Here is an 11,616-nt window from a genome sequence, read left to right as displayed (position 1 = left end):
CTTGATGTCTTTTTTTGTGTGTAGACAGTTTCTTTTTCCATGTTGATTTTTTGTGCTGAGTAGATTTTCTTTATATACTGTCCTTTCCTCATATTTGTTGTTGTTGATTTTGTTTCTGCTGAGTCTGTATTTTTCCCTTGTATTTTATTTTGATGAGTAGGATAGTTTGTCTCCTTTGTGGTTACCTTATTATTTACCGCTATTTTTCTAAATATAAAACTTTTATTTCTTTGTATCACCATATCTTCCTCTCCATATGGAAGGTGTATGATTACATTTCTTAGTCCCTGTTTATTATTTTAATGTTGTCTTCTTTTATATAAGAACATCGCGTTACCCTGTTTTGGGCTTTCATATATATATATACGTATATATATATACGTGTATATATATATATACGTATATATATATATAAAATCTTGCTTTGTTTTTTTGGATTTCCCTCCCTGAATTGACTTCTGGTTGCTCTGCCCACTGTTCTAGTGTTGGGTTGATACCTGATATTGTTGATTTTCTACCCAAAGAACTCCCTTTAGTATTTCTTATAGTTTTGGTTTGGTTTTTATGAATTCCCTCAACTTGTGTTTATCTGGAAGTGTCTTCATTTCACCTTCATATTTAAGAGACAGTTTTGATGGATATATGATGCTTGGCAGACAATTTTTTTCCTTCAAATTTTTAAAATGTGTCATCCCATTTCCTTCTTGCATGCATCTTTTCTGCCGAGTAGTTCCAGCTTATTCTTATTGGCTCTCCTTTGTAGGTGACTTTTCGTTTATTCCTCCCTGCTCTTGTAGTTCTCTGTTTATCTTGGTTTTGACAAGCTTGATTATAATATGTCTTGGTGACTTTCTTTTAAGATCTCCCTTCTGTGGAGTTCGATGAGCATCTTGGATAGATATCTTCACTTCTTTCACAATATCAGGGAAGTTTTCTGCCAAGAAATCCTCAACAATTTTCTCTGTGTTTTCTGCTATCCCTCCCTGTTGTGGTACTTCAATCACTTGTAGGTTATTTCTCTTGATAGAGTCCCACATGATTCTTAAGATTTCTTCATTTTTTTTTAATTCTTGTATCTTATTTTTCTTCAAATATATTAGTGCCAAGTGATTTATCTTCAAGTTCAGAAATTCTGGCTTCTACTTACTCAATTCTCTCCCCTGACTTTCTATTGAGTTGTCTAATTCTGTAATTTTATTGTTAATCTTCTGAATTTCTGATTGTTGTCTACGGATTTTTTGAGCTTATTAAACTATTAATTATGGTCCTGAATAATCTTTCTGATTTCTTCAGTTGCTTTATCTGTGTGTTCCTTGGCTTGTTCTGCATATTGCCTCATTTCCTTCCTGATATCTTGAAGGGTTCTGTGTATTAAACTTTTGTGTTCTGCATCTGGTAATTCCAGGAATGCACTTTCATCTAAAAGATCCCTGGATTCTTTGTTTTGAGAGCCTGTTGAGGTGATCATGGTCTGTGTGGTCCGTTTCTTTATGTGACTTGATATTGACTGTTGTCTCTGAGCCATCTATAAGTTATTTAATTAGTTTATGCTTGCTTACTGTGTTGTAGCTGCTTGCTTTGTTTTGTTTTGGTATACCCATGTGGGTTGCTTGAGTGAGGTAGCTTGATTATTTTCACTTTTGGTGCTCTGATGTCCTGTCCCCAGCTGGTTAGAGCTGTTATCAGGTATATCAGCCTAGGGGTCCATTCAGTTTTCTTGTATGAATTCAGCTTATGTTTCCAGGTAGCTGATCATCAAGTGTGTGGGACAGGCTCCATCCTACAGTCTTAGAAGGGCAGGGGTGATTGGCGCATATACCAGTATCTGATTGCAGCAGGGAGTCACGCTCTGAACAAGGTAGGGGCTGAGAACTGACCCCCCCGAGTGTCTCTGAAGAAAATGCATCCCTGTTCCCTAGAGTGTGCAGGTGGGTGGGATTCTGCAGATGGACCATGGGCTTCCAAAGTTTTTGGTTGTAAGGACTGGGAGGTACCAGTTATCTTTGAAGCCCCTGTCATGGGTGGCCAGGTAACCTGAGTTGAGTTGCTAGTCCTTATGTCCCTGTTGTGGGTAGGCGAGGACCTTGTTTAATAGGCAAAGCGATGTCAAATGTCAAACATCCACCACTCCACCACACAGCTGAAATGGCTGGAGTCTGCCAACAAAGGTCTATTCTTCTGAAATAGGCCCACACAGGTCCATGCAGAAGGGAAAGGTGCTCAAGGTCCATGGACGGTTTAAGGCCTGGACAGGAGCCACTTCTCTCCTGAGCTCTCCCGGTTAATGGAGCTAGCAAATTATCTTTTCTCCACATTTGCAAATTTTTTCCTTCCCCAATGCTAGGAGGCTGGCTCTAGGTGCTCACCAGGGTCTACCTCAGGCCCAGGGATTCAGCCACTGAAGCTGGCTTGGGGGTTGGGGGGGGCATGATAAAATATATGGAAGTACTTCGCTTTTGCTGACAGCGCAGTTCTCCTCAGGTTCTGGAGGACTCAGTGGGCTATGTGGCTGGTTGCTTCTCCCTGAGGAAGCTGCGGCTGAACCCTAGTACCAGCCCAATGCTGCCACCGCTGCTGCTCCATGAATGGTGTCTGAGGGCTCCCCATGATTCAGGTCTGGTAACTCTTCTCCACTTCTGAACAGCCTCTTCCTCCCCCACCCCTCAGTTCGTTGTCGAAGTTTGCCTTTGATGCTCAGGGCTCCCAGCTTGTCACAAACATACTCATTTCACTTGTTTTTTCGGGTCTTTGAGGGCTGGGCAGAAGAGTCTGTCTTTTCTGCCTTCTTGGCTTCACCCCGTATTTCTTCATGAAAGATTTGTTTCTTATTTTGTCAGTTCATGGTATAATCAATATTCTTCGCCAACACCATAATTCAAAGGTGTGTATTCTTCTAAGATCTTCCTTACTCATTGTCCAGCTTTTGCATGCACATGAGGAAATTGAAAACATGGCTTGGGCCAGGTGCACCTTAATCCTTAAAGTGATGTCTTGCTTTTTAACCCTTTAAGAAGTCTTTTGCAGCAGATTTGCGTGGTACAATATGATGTTTGATGTCTTGTCTGCTGCTTCCATGAGTGTTGATTGTGGATTCAAATAAAATGAAATCCTTGACAACTTCAAAATTTTTCCCCATTTATCATGTTGTTGCTTATTGGTCCAGTTGGGAAGATTTTGGTTTCCTTTATGTTCAAGTGCAATCCATCTGAATGCTATATAGTCTTTGACCTTCATAGCTTAGGGTTTCAAGTCCTTTTCACTTTCAGCAAAGCAACATTTGAGTCATCTGTATAACACAGGTTGTTAATGAGTCTTCCTCCTATTCTGATGTAGCATTCTTCTCCATACAGTCCAATTTATCGGATTATTTGCTGAGCATTCAGATTGAATAAGTATGGAGAAAGGATACAAACTTAATGGACACCTTTCCTGAGTTTACACCACACAGTATTCCCTTCTTCTGTTCAAACGACTGCCCTTGGTGTGTGCACAGGTTCCTAAAGAGCACAATTAAGTGTTCTTCAATTTCATTTCTTAGTAGTGTTATCCATAAGTTGTTATGTTCCATAGAGTTGAATGTCTATACATAGTCACTAAAATATAGGTTAATTGGCATGCTCTGCTTTCAGCCAAGATGTATTTGACATCAGCAGTGATACCTTTTGTTCCCCATCCTTGTCTGGATCTGGCTGGAACTTCTGGCAGCTCCCTTTTGATCCACTGCTGCAACTGCTTTTTAATGATCTTCAGCAAAATTTTACTTATGCGTGATATAAATGATATTATTCCATAATTTCACAATTGTTTTATCACCTTTCTTTGGAATGGGCACAGATATAGATCTCTTCCAGTCATTTTGCCAGGAAGCTGTCTTCTGAATGTCTTGACATAGAGAAATGAGCACCTCTAGTGCTGCATCTGTTTGTTGAAGCGTCTCAATTGGAAAGGAAGATAGAGGAATTAAATGTGCAATATAGATTGAAAGCAGAGCCAGAAAGCTCTGAATGTCAAACTCAACATAATTAGTCCTGAAGTCAAAAGAAAATGAAAACATATTGAAGACATTTTCAGTAAAGGAACAAAATGTTTATGTCAGAATTTTACTTTGTAAAATAAAACAATAAAAAAAAAGTGAACAAACAGAAATGAAACCACCATTGAATAATGTGAGCAGTTATTAGTTCTCTTCAGAAATTCTTATTAATTAGCTAATGATTTAGAAAATAATATACTGCAACCCCTTAGGTTAAGAGCAAGACTGACTAATTTAATTATTTAAGCAGGGTGGTGTGTGTGTGGTGGGGGAATAAAACAGAACAAAACCTAATCAAGCAAGGCTTTCCCAGTCTGGAACTCTATACCCAAAACAGAGCTTAATTGCTGTGAATCAGTTTTGTGTAAAGTCTTCTTATTTTGAGAAACTCTCAGTAGATAAGTAATATACATGTGTATTTCTGTATGTGTGTGCATATGTGTAATGTTATTCAATCATTCAACAAATATTGAGTTTCAGAAGAGTCATTAGATCAAAACCTTAGCTACCTCATCCCTTAAAAGTAATGGTGAATAATATTATATTCAACATATCTTAAAGCTATATATTTTAATAACCTATGATATGAAGAGAAGCCCTGGTGTTGCAGTGGTTAAAGGGCTTGGTTACTAACTGAAATGTCAGTGGTTGGAACCTACCAGCCTGATTCACAGGAGAAAGACATGGCGATCTGCATCAGTGAAGATTTACGGTCTTGGAAACCCTATGGGGCGGTACTACTCTGTTCTTTTTGGTTGCTATGAGTAGGAATTGACTCAACCGCTGTGAGTTTGGTTTTGAATGATATAAAGAATGTATCTTGGGCAGAAGTGGGGTCCTACCAATAAAACTGCATCTTTGAGAAATAAATTGGAATTTTCTATTTGCAATATTCTGTAATTACAATCATACCATAAAACTTTGGATTGTTTTTTTGTTTTTCCCTAAGTGCTTTCAAGTAGGAGTCAAGTATTTGCTAATCTGTTCTCTTTAACAGGAGAGTAATTTCAGTGTCATTTCTATGATAAATGCGAATTATACAAAGGAAGGGGCACTTATAACTTAAAACTCATAATGGTATTCACAACAAAATCAAAGAGGCATGTATAGCATGTGTGAATGAAAGAAGTGATTTCTTACCCCCAAGAAGGTAGCAACCTGCCCCATATGTGCAGGATACTGTGTTTCCCTGGAACTCTGTTCTGTGTTTTCTATTCTCTGTGCTATATCAAAATTAATTTTTTTTACTATAGTTATTATTAAGGAGCCCCGGTGGCACAGTGTTTAAAGAATTTGGCTGCTAAGTAAAATGTTGGCAGTTTGAACTCACCAGCTCCCCTTGAGGAAAGATATAGCAGCCTGATTCTGTAAGAATTTATAGCCTTGGAAATTCTATGAGGAAGCTCTACTCTGTCCTATAGGGTTGCTATGAATAGGAATTGGCTCCACAGGAATGGGCTTTTTGGTCTTCATAGTTATTGTTAGTTCCCATCATAGGATTCTGACTCAGAGTGGTGCCACATATGCAAAATAGAAATACTCCATAGAGTTTTCAAGGCTGTGAACCTTTAAAAACTTATCACCAAGATTGTCTCCCAAGACGCTACTGCCTAGTAGATGAGTACTTAATTGTAAAACCTAGTTATTAATGAACCTAAATAAAATGGAAATCAATAAAATTAAAAGTCATTTGAATTACATCTTAACTGGAAAGTCATTTTTCTCTTCTTGAATTTCATTAATAAAATAGATTTGGGGGCATAGAAACATTCCAAATTTTCTACAGATCTAAATTATCTCAATTCTATTCTCCAATAATAAGGACGGAGTAAGCATACTTCTTATCAATATTTTACATAATTATAAGCTGGGCCTATTTCATAAGTGGATTATAGCATTCAATCAATAAAGTTCTCAAAATAAGATGAGTAGGGGATGTACTCTGTTCTCTGCTCTAGTCATTAGTGGTCATAAATAAAAGTGAAAGAGATTGAAATTAAAGCTAGTTGGTAGAATTCTTGGGCCTCATTCTAAATGTTTTTGTTAAAAGAAACTTGGAGTTAAACCTGAAGTATTCAAAACTTTCCATAGATCGAAATTACTGTAACTCTAGCCTCCCAAATCCCCCACATGTTTGTCAGTGGGGGCTTACATGTTGCTGTGATGCTGGAAGCTATGCCACTGTTATTCACAACCTTCCTTGCTGAAAATGAAAAGGACTTGGAGCACTTACTAATGAAGATCAAAGACCATGGCCTTCAGTATGGACTGCACTTCAACATAAAGAAAACAAAAATCCTCACAACTGGACCAATGAGCAACATCATCATGATAAACAGAGAAAAGATTGAAGTTGTCAAGGATTTCATTTTACTTGGATCCACAATCAATAGCCATGTAAGCAGCAGTCAAGATATCAAAAGATGCATTGCATTGGGTAAATCTGCTGCAAAGGACCTTTTCAAAGTATTAAAAAGCAAAGGTGTCACCTTGAAGGCTAAGGTGCACCTGACCCAAGCCATGGTGCTTTCAATCACATCATATGCATGTGAAAGCTGGACAATGAATAAGGAAGACCAAAGAAGAACTGACGCCTTTGAATTGTGGCATTGCTGAAGAATATTGAATATACCATAGACTGCCGGAAGAACAAACAAATCCATCTTGGAGGAAGTATAACCAGAATGCTCCTTGGAAGCAAGGATGGCGAGACTGCATCTTACATACTTTGGACATGTTGTCAGGAGGGATCAGTCCCTGGAGAAGAACATTATGCTTGGCAAGATACAGCGTCAGTGGAAAAGAGGAAGACCCCTCAAAGAGGTGGATTGACACAGTGGCTTCAACAATGAGCTCAAGCATAACAGGTATTGTAAGGATGGTGTAGGACTGGGCAATGTTTCGTTCTGTTGTGCATAGGGTCACTATGAGTCAGAACCAACACAACGACACCTAACAACAACAACGGCCTCCAAAATAAAGGCAAAGTGGACAGTATTTTGGGTTATGTATTTAAATAGTTGAATACTATGTCAATCCCATTGGTAGGACAAGGTTCTTAAAAGGAGATCTCATAACTAAATACGTGAGTAATTATTTGTTGGAAATAGTGAGACTGGCAACGCATGGTGACTGACAGATAATGTTTTGCTAACAAGAGTATTACAGTTGCAATATTGAAGGATCCTACAGAGAAAATATTAAACAACATAAGAGGCATCAAATGAAGATATAAGACACACACAGAGTCACTGTACCAAAAAGATTTGGTCATTGTTCATCCATTTCAGGCAGTTGCACATGATCGGAAACCCATGATACTGAAGGAAGAGGACCAAGTTGCACTGAAGGCACTGGCGAAAAACAAGACTCCAGCAATTGATGGAATATCAACTGAGCTGTTTCAAAAAACAGATGCTGATTTAGAAGTGCTCACTAAAAGCCTATGCAAAAAAATTTGGAAGACATCTACCTGACCAATTGGGTTGGAAGATATCCAGATTTATGCCCTTTCCAAAGGAAGGTGATTCAATTGAATGTGGAAATTATCGAGGAATATCATTAATATCACAGGCAAGTAAAATTTCCTGAAGATCATTCAAAAGCAGTTGCAGCAGTATATCATCAGGGAGCTACCAGAAATTCAAGCTGGATTCAGAAGAGAATGTGGAACCAGGGATATTATTACTAATGCAGATGGATCCTGGCTTAAAGCCGAGAATTCCAGAAAGATGTATACCTGTTTTATTGACTCTGCAAAGGCATTTGACTGTGAAGATCATAACAAATCATGAGCAACATTGTGAAGAATGGGAATTCAGAAACATTTAATTGTGCGCCCAACCCAAGCCATGGTGTTTTCAATCATCTCATATGACTGTGAAAGGTGGACAATGAATAAGGAAGACTGAAGAATAATTGACGCCTTTGAATTATGGTGCTGGCAAAGAATATTGAATATACTATGGACAAATCTCTCGTGGAAGAAGTATAGCAAGAATGCGCCTTAGAAGCAGGGATGGCAAGGCCTCATCTCACATATTTGGGACATGTTATCAGGAGGGACCAGTCCCTGGAGAAGGGCATCAAGCTTGGTAGAGGGATGGTGAGAAAGAGGAAGGCCATCAATGAGACAGACTGACACAGTGGCTGCAACAACAATGGGCTCTAGCATAACAACGATTGTGAGAATGGTGAAGGACCAGGTAGTGTTTTGTTCTGTTGTACATAGGGTCACTATGAGTTGGAACTGAAGTGAGGGCACCTGACAATATATATATGTGTGTATATACATACATAGAGAGAGAGAGAGAGATTTACATCAAGGAAACTACTCATGTAGTTATAGAGGCTGATAAGTCCCAAATCAGTAGGTTAGGCTGGTGACTTCTCCTGACTGATGTAGCTGCCTGGGTTGGTTAACCCAAGGTAAGCTGGCAGGTCACTGCCTCAGAGATGGTGGAGGCTGAGGAATACTAAGATGGACAGGTAAGCAGATAGCTAAAGCCTCAAGAACTGAAGGTGAGATAAACAGGAGACAGCTGTAGCTTTCAGAACGAAGAAAAGCCCTAGAGCTTTACCAGAAGGTTCACCTACATTGGATGCAAGTACACCCCAAAAGAAACTCCCTTTCAACTGATTGACTGCTCATAACAGATCTCATCGTGGACCTGATTACATTATTTCAGATCTCATGATAGAGGTAATTACATCATTAGATAGCTGCCAAACTTCAACGTAATTGCCAAACCACTGAGAATCGTGGCCCAGCCAAGTTGACACATAACCTGAACCATCATAATTTGCACCAAATCTTTACACAGGTTTACTGAAATGAGGTAATGAATGTCAATGTGTTTTTATAAATGCTGCATTCTAGACAAATGAGAGGAAGTACATAACTGAACAGCCCACCACACATGCACAGCCTTTTGGTAGAAGCAGAACTAACTCAGAGCTTGAGAGTATAAACTATTTATGTCATGACAGGAATATATTTTCTTCTTTCCTCTTACAGAAAGACCTTTCCTGAATACTCAGTATGTAGAGAGTGATAGAGGTCAACCTGTGGGTTAATATTGACAGAGAAGGCAAACACTTGCTTCCACCAGCTGGGCATATAGCCAACTAAAACAGGGAATAACAGAGAATTGGAGAGATTTCCTTTTTGTTCATAACAAAGAAGCAAGAAGGCCCAAGAGCAAGTGTGAATTTGGTATCACTGGATGGATATGCTTGTGTTTGTTCTAAAAGTAGAGATTATAGTAAACGCTTACAAATGGAACTGACTTACAATGACCTCTCAAGATACAGAAAAGTGGTCAAAATAAAGGCATCACTTCATATAACAATACATGTTATTGATAATTTAAACTCAGTGTGAATATTTCTTTCCTGAATTTTGACTTACATCTAAGAGAATTAAAGTCTGTGATGTTTATGGCTAATAGAGACTCAGAGATATTTTTCCTCAGTGATTGACTAATTTAGCACCCTCTAAATATTCCAGGGACCCCTGGTGGTACAGTGGTTAAGCATTCGGTTGCTAACCAAAAAGGTTGGCAGTTAGAATCCACCTGTTGCTGGTTGAAAATCCTTTGAGGCAGTTCTTCTGTGTCCTATAGGGTCACTATGAGTAGGAATCAATTAGATGGCATTGGGCTTGGTTTTTGTTTGTTCGTTTGTTTTTTAACTCCACTCGTGTGGCCCAAAGAGCAGTAGACTATGATGATAGGTCTACTACTTTAATTTGACTTCATGTCTGAAGTGTCAGAGGTCAGAAGACTGTGTATACTACTAAAAGATATGAAGGGTTTTAGAAGTCAAACATTACATGTCTTCTATACTCATCAGTTTTTATATCATATATTCCAGGTGTGTTTGCTACAGGAGGAAGTTACAGATTGCGGAGATTGGGTTTAGTAGAGCATATGCAACATGCATTATGGATTTCAGTCTAAGTACACTACTAGTCACCAGTGTGATGTAGATTTTTACAAAGAGACACATCTTTGGTCAACATTTGCAAAGAAAACAAATAGATTCTACAAAATAAATTTACAGTCTCAGCTTACCTTGCGCAATTTTGGTTTATAACCGTCGTCTTTGCATAATTATTGACAGTACCCTCATGTTCAAAAGTTGATCAACCTTTCTGTGCTTCAGTTTCCTCATTCATAAAAGAGGATAATACATATAAACATGGGAGGTCTAAAGCTGTAGAGTGCTTAAAACACTATTTGATGTATAAAACCAAAATAACCCAACCCACTGCCATGAGGTCAATCCCGACTCCTAGTAACACTATAGGGTTTTCATGGCTATTAGCCTCTGCAGAAGCAAGGTGCCACATCTTTCTCTCTTGGAGCCACCAGTGGTTTTGAACAGAAGACCTTTCTGTTAGCAGTAGCTAGCTTTCATCACTGCACCATCAGAGTAAGTGTTATCTGTGTACAAAACACATATTAAGCTAGGAAAATTTGTTTAAAAACACAGTTTTGTATTTGTGAGTTTGCATCCTAAGTCACCATGGTGTTTTGCACATGTGTTAGATGAATAACTAAATAAATGTTTTAAAAATGCAGTATACTAAATGTAATCATTTTATGAGCAAACTAAAGTTCATCTGACTATCTGGGTAAGTGTAAGCAAATTACCTTTCTGCACCTCAGCTCCATTATTTTTTAAATGGGCATAAAATACTAAGATAAATCATGTGAAATTGCTACTTGATTCAAATTAATATTTTTCAACTTGGGCTGGGAGAGGATTGAATTTGTTAATACAAGTAACAAGGTTAAAATTGTGAGTGGTACATAGTAAGTATTCAGTAAAAATAGTCTTCAGAACTATAGAGAACAACACTAACAAATACAATGAACTACTTCTGTAAACCTTAAAGAAACAGAAAAAGATTAAAACTATGTTTTCAAATATTTCAGAAATAATATTCATGCTGGAAGGTGTTGTTATGAGGACCTCCTAGAACAATGTCTACTAAATCTTAGTTTCTAATCAATAACCTAATGAATGAGAATATCATGTACACAAAGGAACTAACAAGAGCATCGTAAGAAGGACAAGAAAACAAAATTTTAATTGCTCCTTCCTTTTTCCCAATAGCTTATCCCTGATGAACAGAAATCTTGAGGGACTTTCTATCTGTACGTTTTTGGTGAGACCTCTGGTATATCCAATGCCTGGATAAAAACATGCCACTTTGTCCAGTGTCTCAGGTAGCACTCTGAGGGAGCTAGACTAAGGAATCATGACTTTTGACTCATACTCTTTACATGAGCAGCTCAAAAACTGAGGTCTGCATTCTGAACCCTCAGCACTGCCACTACTAACGTTTCTAAGAGCTGTTTCCTTCAGAGGGCACTTGGTCTCCCCACGCAGAGAAAAGGTGAGTACCTGACTCCCCTCTGTCCTAGTACCTTTTGATCTTCTTGAAGTCTTACCCTCCTTACAACAATTTAGGAAATTCCTAAAGCCACCTGTCAAATGGTTACTCCTTTTTTCCTGTAATGCATTCAAAGGCATAAAATTATCTTTTTTTTGCATATGTCAACCTATCCTACTTC

Source organism: Loxodonta africana, chromosome 15, assembly GCF_030014295.1.
Source record: "Loxodonta africana isolate mLoxAfr1 chromosome 15, mLoxAfr1.hap2, whole genome shotgun sequence".
Classification (NCBI taxonomy): domain Eukaryota; kingdom Metazoa; phylum Chordata; class Mammalia; order Proboscidea; family Elephantidae; genus Loxodonta; species Loxodonta africana.
Note: the sequence above shows the minus strand (reverse complement) of the source record.